Raw genomic sequence first — 10115 nt, forward strand, 5'->3', positions numbered from 1 at the left:
AAAAAGTCCCACATCTCCTTCCAAGTGGCATCCTACTAATAAATAGGAAGGGGAGGGGAGCCAAGTCGACAACTTTCAAAAAGGAAAAACTTTTAAAAAGAGCTTGTGTCTTAAAAAAATTTTTTTTGCTCCTCCAGCCTCCCCATTATATGTCTTTTTTGGCTAATAAACTTATTTTTATTATTGATCTGTGGGGTCAAAGTAAACAAATTGTTTTGCTTGAGATCTTTAAAAAATTCTTCAGTCTATTGGTATTCAAGAAGTTGCAAACTAAAAATGAAAAACAGAAACATGAAGAAAACCTGAAGACTATTCCAACTGCCAGTATTTTTATTAGATGTATCTGAAGAAAAACAACAACATGGGATAGGTGTCTGCATGTAATGCAAACATAAAGTCTGGTGTTTAAATTGCAAAATGATTAGTGTGCACATTATAAACAGCAAAGTGATACCAATTTACTTAGAACTGGGTGGTGTTTTTTTAACCTCCCCAACATATTCCTAATCTGCATTCTCCTAACATTTGCCTTTTGTATATTTGCCTGCTCCTGTTCTGTTTTGGATTATTTAACAGCAAAAATAACAGATGTCAGTTTTTGTTTAGTTCCAAAAAAACAAGGAGAATAAGTTCCAGTTGACCTTAGTACAATGAATCTTGGAAGAGCACAGTAAGTATTTTATGCTGGCAGTGAAAAGCTTACATGTAATTGAGAGAGAAGGTGGTAGTGCGGGTAAGGATACAGAAATGTCACTGTAGCGTTTTTGTTGACACTGCACTATCAGTATGTGCATAAGGAGTCCAGCACCTGGCAAATACAAGTATAAGTTACAGAAGGATGTTCTAACAAGAGAGATAGAATTTGTCTTTTTACCCCTGCATTTCGAAGTATCTGTGTATAGGGCATTCATACTCCCTTACTTCTTTTGAAAGTAAGGAAGTATGATCATAATATTTATTTATTTTACCATCTCAGAATGATACGCAAATAACCAAACATTAAAATAACATAAAAAGTAACCAAAAATTTATACAAGAATACCAGCAAAACCAAGATGAACAGCTGCAACATAGAATAAATAATAACATATTGAACCACTGTAGCCAAATCATTATAATAAAAACCAATATAAAAGCACATCTCTAATCAATATTAAAATAATGGGAGCATAAAAAGGTTTTGATCTAGCACCAAAATGTATAAATTGTTGGTGCCAGGCACACCTCCCTAGAAAGCTACTTCCATAGGTCCGGTGGCGGCCGAAGGGTGATGGCCAAAGGGCAGTCGCCGCCGTTTGGAAGCCGTTTGGGGGCCGAGCGGGGGGGGGGGGGCTGGGCTGGCCAGGGGCTTTTGTTGAAATTGGCCCGCCTGCCGTTGAATGTTAGGGAAGGGGGAGTTTTTAACTGCTTGTATAATTTTATTCTATTTTAATCTGTTTTTATGGAGTCGTCCCTGGCCATGTCGACGTTTATGCTTCCTGGGGAGCGCGCGGGTGCCGCCATTGGCGTGGTCTTGGGCAATGGACATACAGCGGTGGGGGCTTAACGTGTCCGCGTAGAAAAAGGAGGGACAGATGGCTGACACCTATCCCTCCTTCTGGTTTTGCCCCCAGCCAGAAGGTGCCAGGTAGTCTTGTCAACCGCCCCTCGGGTGCTGTTGCTCAATGCCAGGTCGGTCAATAATAAATCTTCCCTCATCCATGACTTGATTGTGGATGAGGCGGCCGACCTGGCTTGCATAACGGAGACCTGGGCGGGAGGGGGGGGGATGTTGCCCTCTCTCAACTGTGCCCGCCCGCGTATCTGGTTCAGCACTGTTCACGCCCGGAGGGGAGGGGAGGGGAGGGGGGGTCACTTTGGTTTATCGAGCCTCCATCTCTCTCACGGGACTTCCGGTCCCTTCGAGACCAGGGCTGGAGTGCCTCTACTTGGTGTTGGGCAACCGAGACAGATTGGGGATTCTGTTGGTGCACCGTGCACCCTTATGCCCAACAGTCTCCCTGCCTGAGCTGACGGAGACCATCTCGGACCTGGTGTTGAGGACCCCCAGGATATTGGTTCTGGGGGACTTCAATCTCCATGCTGAGTCTGGTCTGACTGGGGCAGCTCAGGACTTCATGGCCTCCATGACAGCCATGGGGCTGTCTCAACATGTCTCCGGCACGACCCATGAACGTGGACACACTCTGGACCTGGTTTTCTCGACGGGGCAGGAAGAGGGTGGTCTGAGGGTGAGGAATTTATGTTTGACTCCCCTGTCATGGTCAGATCACTTCCTGGTGAGGTTTGTGCTCGAGAGCGGCCTCTCCCTCTGCAAAGGTGTGGACCCGATTGTGTGGGTCCACCCCCGGAGCCGGATGGATCCGGATGGATTCCTGAAGGCCCTGGGGGAGTTTCCGGCTGACAAGACTGGTGCTCCTGTCAAGGCTCTGGTCGAACTGTGGAACGGGGAGATGACCAGGGCTGTGGACATGATCGCTCCTAAGGGTCCTCTTCCACCGGGCAGAGCCCGCTCTTCCCCTTGGTATACACCTGAATTGCGGGCAATGAAGCAGGTTGGGAGACAGCTAGAGCGTAGGTGGAGGAGATCACGGGATGAATCTGACCGAACACACTTGAGAGCCCACTATCGGGCCTATGCTGTGGCAGGGAGGGCGGCGAAAAAGAAGTTTTTTTCCACTTCCATTGCCTCGTCACAATGCCGTCTGGCAGAGCTTTTTCGAGTGGTGCAAGGCCTGGTTCTCCCGGGTCCTAAGGAAGATCTGGTTCCACCCTCAAAGGCCCGCTGTGACAACTTTGCCAGGCATTTCAGGGAGAAAATTGCTCAGATTCTTCAGGTTTCTGGGGAGATGCCAATGCTACCGTCTGGTCCAGAATTATTGGATGAATTTCAGTTATTGAGGCCTGATGATGTGGACAAGGTGCTTGGACGAGTACGTCCCACCACTTGCCTATTGGACCCTTGCCTGTCTTGGTTAATAAATAATTCCAAGCACGGGATTGGGACCTGGATCTTGGAAGTGGTTAACGCTTCTCTGAGGGAGGGTTGGGTGCCTGCCCCTTTAAAGGAGGCAGTAGTCCAACTGGTCCTGAAGAAAGCGTCACTGGATCCAGTGATGGCCACTAACTATATACCTGTGGCCAACATCCCATTTCTGGGCAAGGTGTTAGAGTGGGTGGTGGCGTGACAACTCCAAGCACTCTTGGATGAAACTGACTATCTAGACCCTTTTCAGTCCGGCTTCACACCCGGGTACGGTACTGAATCTGCCTTGGTTGCCCTGTACAATGACCTGTGCAGGGAGAAGGACAGGGGGAGTGCATCCCTGTTGGTTCTCCTGGACCTCTCAGCGGCTTTTGATACCATCGACCATGGTATCCTTCTGGATAGGCTAGAGGGATTGGGGGTCGGAGGCACTGCTTTGCAGTGGTTCCACTCCTATCTCAACGTCCGATTCCAGAAGGTGGTGCTGGGGGACTATGGCTCTGCACCATGGCAGCTATGCCATGGTGTACCGCAGGGGTCCATTTTGTCCCCTTTGCTGTTTAACATCTACATGAAACCGCTGGGAGAGGTCATCAGGAGGTGTGGGCTGCGGAATCATCAGTACGCTGATGATACCCAGCTCTACCTCTCGTTTTCCACTAATCCAGGTGAGGCAGTGGCTGTGCTGAACTGGTGCCTGGCCGAGGTAATGGGCTGGATGAGGGCCAATAAACTGAAGCTCAATCCAGACAAGATGGAGGTCCTGTTGGTTGGTCGAGCTTTGGAGAGGGTGGATTTGACCTGGTCCTGAATGGGGTTGCACTCCCTCTTAGGGACAAGGTCCACAGCTTAGGAGTGCTCCTTGACCCGGAGCTTTCACTGGAAGCTCAGGTGACAGCGGTGGCGAGGAGCGCTTTCCTTCAGCTTCGGCTGATTAATCAGCTGCGCCCCTACCTGGAGTACGACTGCCTGGCGACGTTGACACACGCGCTGGTGACTTCCCGCCTTGACTTCTGTAACGCGCTTTATGTGGGGCTTCCCTTTAAGACGGTCCGGATACTTCAGTTTGTTCAAAATAGAGCTGCCAGGCTGCTGACGGGGACGGGGCGTTATGCTCACATGACTCCAGTCCTCCGTCAGCTTCACTGGCTTCCCATTGAAGTCCGGGCCCAATTCAAGGTGTTGGTGATGACCTATAAAGCCCTAAACGGCTTGGGTCATGGTTACGTGAAGGAGCGCTTACATCCATATATGCCCGGCCGCCCCTTGAGATCTGCAGGAGAGGCCCTTCTCTGGGAACCCTCTGTGAAAGAAATTAGGAGGGTAGGTACTCGGAGGAGAGCTTTCTCTGCGGTGGTGCCCAATCTATGGAATGCGCTCCCCAGAGAGGTCCACCTGGCGCTGTCGTTATTTGTTTTTCGGCGCCAGGCAAAGAACTTTTTATTTAAACATCATTTTAATTGTTAACAATATTTGCTTATTTATCTAGCCAGGGCGACTTCTTTTATATTGTTATTTATTTTATATTGTTGGTTTTATATTGTTATTTTTGTATTTTATTGTATTTTATTCTGTGCTGTGAGCCGCCCCGAGGCTTCGGCAAGAGGCGGCATAGAAATGTTTTAATAAATAAATAAATGGGGTGCCACTATTGAAAAGACCCTTCCCATCCCAGCCACCTTCCTTGCTTCCTCTAAAAGGTGGCTCTCAGAGATGGATCTCCATTGAAGATCTTAGGCTCTGAATAGGCATATAAATGGAAGTGGCATCCCTTAATATATCCAGCTCCTAAGCTGCTTCAGGCTTCATATGATAATATGAGTACCTTGAAGCCGACTCAGACTTCAATTGGCAGCCAGTGTAATCAATAGAGAACAGGTTTATGTGTTTGTATCAGCCCATCCCAATCAACAGACAGGTGATCCTGTTCTGTACCAACTGAAGTTTTGGACCATAGCACAAGGGAAATAGAAAGCAGCTGACAATTGTTTTTCTTTCAGAAAGGCTACCAACATCTGGATTCCAAAACAGCTTGCTTTTATACAGTTCAATATACAATTTAATACAATTTTTTCAGATCATTTCCTGATGTGCTGTAATGCTCTATCAGTTGGTTTTGATAGACTTAAAATTATTTAATGAATTACATGTTATCCATTATTTTCATTCCATAGCTAAAGAAATGCCATTCAATATACCTTTCTTCTCCTTCCCCTACTGCTCAGCCATTGCAAGATAATGCAAGAAGTACCTCTATATAAACTTCAGCTGAGTTCTTAAAACTTCTGATCCACAGTGCAATCCTATGCTTATCTACCCAGAAGCATACATTATGGAGTCTGATGAAGCCTCTACGTTAGAAGAGGCACCAGAATAGCTCTTAACAGTAGAAGGTTGGAAGGTACCCAAGGATTTTTTCTTTTTAGCACTTCTAGCATGCTGGCATCTGGAGCAATATGGATGCAAGGTTTATTGAAAATCTCTGTGTAAGGTAGATGTGGTCACGCAGCTATGAAACATTTTCAATATGTGTCCATTTATGCTGCAAAGCCATGCTTTCCTTAGAGCATTTCACTGCATTTTCCTGGATTGCTGAAGCGTGTTACACTGTGCTGTGCCCAAGCCAGAACATCCCACAGCCGACTTTATAAAGCAAGGAACAAGTTAAATATCATCCCAACCTCCAATATCCTGTATTTTTATTTTGAAAAAAAATCCTGTGATTTGCAAAAGAAAATATAAATAAACATATGTATGCAAGAAACAATGAATAACCCAGCCAGTTATACTAGATATCATACATCTGTAGAAGCGTGATTGGGTTGGTATAGAGGATGGTTACATCAGCATGTGAGCTTTGCCTCCAATGGTGCAGGTGCTGAGGTTATGATTCCTGACTCCAAGCAGAGCACATCAGAGCAAACTGCCCTAGCTGGCTTAGGGCCTCTGGAATACAAGCAGCCAAACTCCAAGGGAGTGAGCGACCAGGAGTTTGGCAGAGGAGCAGATGTAGTGGAAGAGGAGAAGGGCAGGGCAGGGCAGGGCAGAATCTGCATCAGCAGATTGCTGATTAACTGAAGAGGAGTGGTCTGATTAGCTACCACCAGTTGTGTGGGTGGGCGCTTCATTCTGGTTCCTGAATTCTAGCAGAGCAGAGCACATCAGAGCAAGCTGCCCCAGCTGGTCGAGGGCCTCTGGAATACAAGCAGCCAAGCTCCCAGGGAGCGAGTGAACATGAGTTTGGCAGGGGAGGTCCCTGTTTTGCTTTACAGGAAAAAGTGAGGGCACTGGAGCTCCAGACAATAAAAGAAAATGAAAAGTTTCTAGACAGAGCGGAGGAGCTGCAACAGGCAAATGTAGTCCAGAAGGAAGAAGAGTAAGAGCAAGCCAAGGAGGCAGAAGAGAACCCCAAGGGAAGGGAAAATGAGGGAACTCGCTGCAACAAGGTGACAGCTGGACGCAGAAGACCTAGCACCCAACTCTGCACCTGTGGAAGCAGTGGAACTCTCAAACCGCTTCTAGTTGCTTGAGGAAGAGACATGTGAGAAACTCACTGTGAAAGAACTACTTGACATATTGAATAACTCTTTTTCAGAGATAAAAGGCCAATCAAACAAGGAAAGGGATAGCAAAGTTTGCAACAAAAGGAGAAGAGTGCTAGTTGTGGGAGATTCCCTCTTGCATGGAATGGAAAAATATGTATGTCGTGATGACCCAGAGAATTGTGAAGTATGCTGTCTCCCTGGCACCAAGATTAAAGATATAACCAGTAAGTTCACACAACTCATACGACCCATGGACAAATATCCCTTCCTTCTCTTCCACATGGGAAATAACAACACTGCCATGAGATTTAAAAAAGATGCAGGAAATTTAGACAGGGTCCAGCGGAGTGCAACAAAAATGATCCGGGGTTTGGAAACACTGCCCTATGAGGAGAGACAGAGAACTGAGCATGTTCAGCCTTGAGACGAGAAGACTGAGGGGGCACATGATAGCCCTCTCTAAGTACCTCAAAGGCTGTCACAAAGAAGAAGGTCAAGATCTCTTCTTGCTGATGCCAGAGAGTAGGACATGTCAATTTCAACAGCATCTGAGTACTACATAAACAAAATTCCAAATATTTCAATTTTTTTTAAAAGTTGTATTTGACCATATATCAGGTATCACCAGACCCTTCTCTAATACAGTTGCCTGGTGAATGCTATAGAAAGCTATTTGTCTTGCTTTTCTTTATACTTAAGAATGTTAAAAGTAAGCACCAAGAGATGTTTGGGATGAAAAAAGTTATGTAGTTATCATAGGATAATCTTCCAAGTCAAGATGCAGAGGCCCAAAGGCAACACATCATGAGAATTCATCTTCTAACCTCCTTTCCATGTGCCATAGTGCCACATGTTTTACTGATGTGAGGTTTTCCTGTGTTAGTGATTTATCCACATCAACAGATGGGGAAAAGCAGAAGGCCATTGCGATCTTCATAAAGTAAGGTAGAGGAAATTAAATAAACCTTCTGCTATATGTGGCCTTTTGTTGATCTGCCTCCTTAAGATCCAACTTTCAAGGCTCTACTTCTCATTTGACACATTGCAAAACACTTATTGGAAATGAATCAAATGATTATCTTCTCTCCCTACAGTTTTGCTGGGTGTTAATTGTAAGGTTAAAGGCTGTGATTTTGGTATCTTATTAAAGCAGGGGGGGGGCACAACTTGTGAGCCTGTATTTCCCAGCATCCCTCACCTTTGGCTGTGTTAAGTCTGATAGCAGTTGCTAAACATCTGGAGGAACACAACACTATCAACACTTCCCATAGGCAATAAGGACTGCTGGAAAGATATGCAGACCAAGTTTTCCCATGATTGCCTATGAGAAGTAACAACCATTCCCATTGCCTGAAACAGCAATGAATGTAAGCCATACCACAATTTCCATGGCAGGCCTCACTTATGCTTTTGCAAGGGATCACAGCAGATGTTGGATAATTTTGTTGGTCTCATTTATACTACATCTTCAGATACAGAGTTTGTTCTTAGTGGTAGAGCTAGTGGTCCCACTAGGGCTCCATAGACTGAGGCATAGGGTAGCAAATGTCTTCCATTAATTCCTGGCCTATCAGGAGCATGCTAGGACTTGCCAGTGCTGGTGACTGAGGCTTCCTTTCTCCTTATTTTTAAACATATTTTTATGTTGGATCTGTTAACTAGAGAGATATGTATGTCTACAGATGCTGATGTTATTCTTTTTTTACTTTCAAAATATATTACCCTTTCTTACACCAAAACATATTTCTTCCCAAGTTAATATATTGGTAATTTATGTTAGGGTAATATAATGTAATCAGGGTAGCAGAAGCAAACTCAGTTTTATTCCTGTGTACTGTCTACAAAGCTATGATTTAATTGAGTTTAATATGCAAAACTTCACATGCTTGGAACCCTTTCTGCATTGCCTGCAGTTTTGAGTTCAGAACACCAACCTTGGAACTAGTGGTTTGTGGGCCTTCCAGAGAGCAGGGAGGGGAGGTGAGAGGAGGGGAGGGGAGGAGGCTCCAGCACAATATTTAGTCAGGCATCTAAGTCTACTGCAGAGCAGGAGTGCAGGGGTAATCCTCAGTAGGCTCATAACCCTCCAGATTCAGATAACAGGGTGAGCCATGTTGGATTGCAGTGCTCATCGATCATTGGATTGTATTAGCCTAATGTCTGTATATATATTCTTTAGGTTGACATACCAGTAAGCTTTACATCACTTGTTTCTGTGGATTTTGCTTGTCTTGAACTCATGCTAGAACTTCCCTAGTGCTAAAGAGGATTCTGTGTAAAACAAGATAAATTTGGAAAAAAACAAACATAATTTGCATATTATGTGTTAAAATGTTATTTATGCCAATTTTAAGAAATAAGCTGGATTCATATTTGTGAATGTGGACTCCATGAAGAAAATTTTTATGGAAATTCCTCTTGCCTCTACCTGCATTCCCACCCAAAGAGAAAAGAATGCCCTTTTCCCCACATAATTTATTATTTCTGTGATTTATCAACACTTTCTGTCCTTGGCATGTAACTGGTCAGTTCTGATTTATACACCAAAGGACTAAGTAGCTCTTAGTTGGAATGGGAAAAAGAGCTAATGCCTTAACAGTCTCACAAAAATGAGAATATTAAAAGAAAAAAATACTTAAATTGGCCCAATAATATGTGAATGGTAACATAATGCACTGAGAAATTTCAGAAAAGCATATGCAGTGATATATTTGGGTCTGGTATTTTAGGAAGGAAAAACCCAAATATGTGGAGTTGCCTTAGCAACTCCCATCATTTGCTGTTTGTACTCTTGCTGCTAGACAGATTAGGCAGATAAAGTCCCGGTGAAACTTTATGGACTACACTAGGGATAAACCTAGACCAGGGTTCCCTCAGGAAACCCACACAGTACAGTGTAAAATGAACTTTCACATTCTTAAATGTTTTCTACCTACCAGTGGGTTTGAATGCCGCTGGGATTGTGTGCACTTTTCCTAAAAAACACCACCCAGAAAAGGCCTGCCCTGGCATTCCTGATGAAAGACATCTGCTAACCTATGTTTAACCAAAAGCATCAAAAAGACAACAGATCTCCCCAAAGGAAAACTGTTTGATTTATTTTTAAGATAGTACACCAAGTTCCTTCCACTTCTGACTTGGCCAATTCGATTTCATATTTCAAATACATTCTGTAATCTACTATGATATATAGGCCAGTTTCCCTCCCCCGCTTCCTTTTGGTTTCCCTGCCCCCTTTCCTTTTTCTAACTTCAGGCCCTTGTCCTCTTGTTATGTAGGAATTAATTACGATGTTATCTCATATAACTCATTAGTATCAATTAATTCATTCTCTTTCATGATTTTATATAGCTAAATTAGATCATCTCTTAGGACTTTAATCAGCAGTATAGGGCTCATTTTGACTTCTCTTCTTTCCCACATAGCTGTCATGACTGTCATGAAGGAACATGACTACATTTGCAAAACATGCTTTGAAGGCACAGGCACTTCAAACCCGGGATGATTTTGTCAGGGTGGCTTAAGGTTAACTTATAAGTCACCCTGATATGTTATGGCTTGCTATAGAGTTCCTTTGTTTCCCA

The sequence above is a fragment of the Varanus komodoensis genome, unplaced genomic scaffold (assembly GCF_004798865.1).
Source record: "Varanus komodoensis strain SLA01 unplaced genomic scaffold, ASM479886v1 scaffold49, whole genome shotgun sequence".
Lineage (NCBI taxonomy): Eukaryota > Metazoa > Chordata > Lepidosauria > Squamata > Varanidae > Varanus > Varanus komodoensis.